The following is a 5,798-nucleotide window of genomic DNA, read 5'->3' on the forward strand; positions in this document are numbered from 1 at the left end:
AATCCCGCAACGGAGCTTCCAAAAAATTTCTTTCCGAGTTAATTTTCTCAGTTTTATTAACCCGGGCGGCTCTTTATTATTGCTTTAAATTTGTAGTTCTTGTTTCAAGTTACAATTTTTAATTCTCTATTATTTTTATTATATTGATGCTTTATCACATTGCCTTTTATGATGTAATTCATAGACCATACATAGTGGAATCCTATATCTTATTTATTTCCTCTTCCTTCTTTCTATCATCCCTCCCTTTATCCACATCCCTTTAGTTTTGCTTCACAACCTAGAATCCCTTTTCTTTTTTAGAGAAAAAATTGCAGTTGCTACAACTATATGACACATCTACTCATTTATGTTATGATAGAGGTATTTATTCATATAGTGACTGTTTCTTAGTTAGGATCTCGACAATACGAAGCAATAGGTTGGTTTTCTATAATTACTAAGTTTTTTTCTTAAAAAAAAGAAAAAAATAACGAGTCACACACTAAGCATAGCAATTATATTAAATGATTTATCAATTTTCATTAAATCTTATAGAAAGAGGTATAATTTCTTCTTTTGCAGGGATTTCAGGAAAAAAGTCTCTTGTCATTTTTTATTCTATCAATGGACAGAATCCGAAGACAAGATTACTTATTCTTCGTCTACGAATATCCAAATTTTTACACCTAATACTCCATAGATAGTCCGAATTGGATAGCAGCAATAATCAATTTTAGCGCGAATTGTTTGGAGGGGAAGTCTACCCTTTTTAATAGATTCGGCGCGTGCAATTTCTTTTCCTCCGAGACGACCCGCAATTTTTACTTTTACTCCCCTTATATCTGCTTTTTTAGTTAATTCAATGGCTTTTTTCATTGCCTTTCGGAATGAAACTCTATTTTTTAATTGGAAAGCTATATATTCTGCAAGAATGTTAGGCTGTCTATAAGGTTCTTTAACTTTTTCGATAGAAATATTAAATCTCTGGTTTACAGAGTTAATTTCCTTTTGTAGATCTTTCTCTAATTCTTCGATTGCTCCTTTTTTCTTTAATAAATTTGGGAATCCAATATGGATTATGACGTGGATCGTATCGATTTCTTTTTGGATTTCTATATGTGTAATTACTTCGGAACTTGAACCTGAGTCCATTTTTCTATTATGTGTAATTACTTCGGAACTTGAGTCTGATTCTATTTTTCTATTCGAGCCCTTTTTCCTATTCTTTTGTATATAGTTCTTGATACAATCCCTTATTTTTTTATCTTCCTGTAGACCTTCAGAATAATTTTTTGGTTGTGCGAACCAAAAGGAATGGTGTTTTTGGGTTGTACCAAGTCTGAAACCGAGTGGATTTATTTTTTGTCCCATATTTTTCTATTCTATATTTTTTTTACTGGGAATCGAAATCTTAGATGGATCTAAAGGTTATTTAGATTTCTTTACTATATTTAGTACAATTGTTATATGACACATGCTTTTTTTTATGGGGAAACTACGTCCTCGAGCTCGAGGTCTGAATTTCTTCATAATAGTACTCCTACTGACTTCGGCTTTAGTAATAAATAAATTCGCTTTGTCGAAATCCCTATAATGAGTAGCATTTGCGGCTGCCGAATAAACCAACTTTAAGATGGGATAAGATGCTCGATAGGGCATGAGGTTCAGTATCATAACAGTTTCCTCGTAGTAACGCCAGCGAATCTCGTCAAGAACTCTTTGTGCTTTGAAAACAGACATAGGGATACGTTTTTGTGCTTTGAAAACTCTCTCGAACTTAAGTAGACGATCGGTTGGAACTTTCCTTGCGAGTTTCCTTAGCCCACTTTTCTTCTTCTTTATCCTAGGGATATACTTTACTAGTTTGAAACTTGTCATAAATAAGGTTATTCCCCGCCTACCTTTACTTTATTTTGAATCTTTTTTTCTTCTTAATCTTTCTATTCAGAATTCAGTTAACGACGAGATTTAGTATCCTTTCTTGCATTTTCATAACTCGTGAAATGCCGAGTAGGCACGAATTCCCCCAATTTGCGACCTACCATAGGATTTGTTATGTAAATAGGTATATGTTCCTTTCCATTATGAATCGCGATTGTATGGCCAACCATTGTGGGTAGAATGCTAGATGCCCGGGACCACGTTACTATTGTTTCTTTCTCCTCCTTCATATTGACCTTTTCTATCTTTGCCAATAAATGATGAGCTACAAAAGGATTCGTTTTTTTTCGTGTCACAGCTGATTACTCCTTTTTTCCTTTTTAAAGAGTGGCATTCTATGTCCAATATCTCGATCGAAGTACGGAGGTCAGAATAAATAGAATAATGATCAATGGAAAAAAGAAAAAAATCCTTTAGCTGGATAAGGGGCGGATGTAGCCAAGTGGATCAAGGCAGTGGATTGTGAATCCACCATGCGCGGGTTCAATTCCCGTCGTTCGCCCATCGCATTATTGCAAATTCCAAAAATGCAATTTTCCATATTCCTAGTTACGTATTTACTTACGGCGACGAAGAATAAAACTATCGCTATATTTTTTCCTTTTCCTAGTTCTTCTTCCAAGCGCAGGATAACCCCAAGGGGTTGTGGGTTTTTTTCTACCAATGGGAGCTTTCCCTTCACCGCCCCCATGGGGGTGGTCCACAGGGTTCATAACTACCCCTCTTACTACGGGGCGTTTACCTAGCCAACACTTAGATCCGGCTCTACCCAAACTTTTTTGGTTCACCCCAACATTACCCACTTGTCCGACTGTTGCTAAGCAGTTTTGGGATACTAAACGGACCTCCCCAGATGGTAATCTTAAAGTGGCCGATTTACCCTCTTTTGCAATGAGTTTCGCTACAGCACCTGCTGCTCTAGCTAATTGCCCACCCCTTCCACGTGTGATTTCTATGTTATGCATGGCCGTGCCTAAGGGCATATCGGTTGAAGTAGATTCTTCTTTTCTCTCAAAAAACCCCTTCCCAAACTGTACAAGCTTCTTCCAAAGCATACGGCTTTCTAGATGTATATGACGATCTCTAGACAGATGGATCTTATATGAATCATATGATGAAGTACCACATGAGTGGATATATAGGAAAGGAATCCAAATCTGCCGAATCGCTCATGTTATGATCTTCTACATCCTAGGTCTCTGCGTTCCGTCATCTGGCTTATGTTCTTCATGTAGCATTCAGATCGAATGACTCTATGAAATTACGTCGATACTTCCACATATTATGGGTAACGTAGGAGACATCCCTATTTTCCCCCGGGGGTCTTAATTACCACTGCTTAGCTTTCAATTTGCCTCTGACCATCAAATTAAATGTGAATAACCCGTCCTCCTCTCTTTGAAACAAGGGGCGCTTCCGGTTCTGTGCGTGCTTCAAACAATTTTGTCTTCTCCATATTACCATATCTCTAGAGCCAATAATTTTCTATGAGGAACTACTGAACTCAATCACTTGCTGCCGTTACTCAACAGTTTTCTGTTGAGGTCTATCCCGTAGAGGTAGTCAAATTGGATCAGTGATCGATTTCTAGGTTTCGTCGTAAACCTAATTGGTTACTTCCAATTACGTAAATCAATAGTTCAAACCGCACTCAAAGGTAGGGCATTTCCCATTGATATAGGAACTTTTGTACCAGAAACAATAGTATCTCCAATTATAGCCCCTCTGGGATGTAAAATATATCTCTTCTCACCATCCCCATAGTGTATGAGACAAATGTATGCATTTCGATTAGGGTCGTATTCTATGGTTACGATTCTACCAGATATGTCTTTTTGATTCCGTCGAAAATCTATTTTACGGTATAGGCGCTTATGACCTCCCCCTCTATGCCTTGCGGTAATGATTCCTCTGGAATTACGACCTTTACCACAACGGTGCCGTCCATGGATCAAATTATTTCGTGGATTGGATTTCACTTGCCTGTCTACGGTTCCCTTGCGTGTGCTCGGGATAGGTGTTTTGTATAAATGTTTCGCCGTATTATTAAGTATTCTCCTTTAGTTTTTTTCTCTATCTAGAAGTGGAATAGAATAACCCGGTTGAAGGGTAATGATCATACGTCTGTAATGCATTGTATGGCCCAGAATAGGTCCTATTCTTCTACCTTTTCCAGGTAGTCGATGGCTATTCACAGCTACCACCTTAACACCAAAGAAGAGTTCGACCCAATGCTTTATTTCTGTCTTAGTGAATCCCGATTCGACATTAAAAGTATATTGATTCTTTCCCAATAAACGAAGACTTTTTTCTGTAAATACTGCGTATTTGATTCCATCCATAAATCGACTTTCCCTCCTATGCTCTGAGTTCCAGTATCGATAAGAATTCGAGTTCTTATTGTTCTTATGTTATGGTATGAATATACCATACCAATTCGTTATGTATGGATGATGGATGAGATTCCATGGATAGAGAGCCAGTTCCAATAGACTTATGGAATGTTCCCGTTCGTGTGCATCCAGCAGGAATTGAACCCGCAAATTTACCAATTATGAGTTGGGCGCTTTAACCATTCAGCCATGGATGCTTAACAGGGATCATCGTACATCGTAAATAACCAATTTTCATATAGAAAGACATATCATAGAAAAATGAAATCGAAAATATTCCGAGATGGCAAATATTCGGAGATGACTATGAAAACACCTCTCTGGATCCTCGAATTGAAAGAGAGATTGAGAGGGATCAAGAATCCTAATTCTCGCTATTTGGAATGGATCCAATTCTATTGAGTCTGACTCATAGTGATCATTTCTCTTTAGCAAAGAATGACCTTGGTTATCAAAGGATTGAACAACCGGGATCCATTTACTTATGATACCTAGTTGGCATTGATAACAAGGATCTAATGAATTATGAGTTTAATAGATCCTCTTTAGCAGAAAGACGTATATTCCTTGCTCATTATCAGACAATCACTTATTCCCAAACCTCGTGTGGGACTAATCGTTTTCATTTACCATCTCATGGAAAACCCTTTTCGTTCCGCTTAGCCCTATCGGGTATTTTAGTGATAGGTTCTGTAGGAACTGGACGATCCTATTTGGTCAAATACCTAACGAAAAATTACGATTTTCCTTTCATTAAGGTACGAGGGCTTCTTATTCCACAAGAACGAAAGCACCTTTTCATTCTTTCATATACTAGGGGTTTTTACTTGGAAAAGACAATGTTCCATACTAAAGGATTCGGGTCCATAACCACGAGTTCCAGTGCACTAGATCTTGTAGCACTTAGCAACGAAGCCCTATCCATTAGTATTCCACATAAGAAATCCATTCTAGAAAAAAATACAATTAGATTAGCTCTTCATAGACAAACTTGGGGTTTGCGAGCCAAGGTAAGATCGGCTCGGGATCATGGGACCCTTTTCTATCAGATAGGAGGGGCTCTTGTACAAAATAGACTTACTAAGTAATAACCCCATAGAATCTATCTATATATAAAGATAAAGAGGCAATCGTGTCAGGAAGCGGGTTTTTCTTTGGCCAAAAGGTACTTCGAACTTGGAACGAGCATGAAGAGATTAACGAGACTTCTTTCTCTTTTGAGTTTTTCTGGCGGACCTGCCGCGCAAGATCTTTGGTCTTCCCCTGGAACCGATGAAAAAAAGTGGATCGCTTCTTATGTACTCGCTCAGAATGATTCTTCTCTATCTATAGTTCATGGCCTATTAGAAGTAGAAGGTGCTCTGGTGCAATCCTTACCGACAGAAAAAGATTGCAGTCAGGTTGATAATAGTCGAGTGACATTACTTCGTCGGTCCGAACTAAGGAATCTGTTAGAAATGTTTTGAAATGGATATTGTTCTC

The sequence above is a fragment of the Triticum urartu genome, unplaced genomic scaffold (genome assembly GCF_056163025.1).
Source record: "Triticum urartu cultivar PI428250 unplaced genomic scaffold, HENAU_Tu73 scaffold48, whole genome shotgun sequence".
Classification (NCBI taxonomy): Eukaryota; Viridiplantae; Streptophyta; class Magnoliopsida; order Poales; family Poaceae; genus Triticum; species Triticum urartu.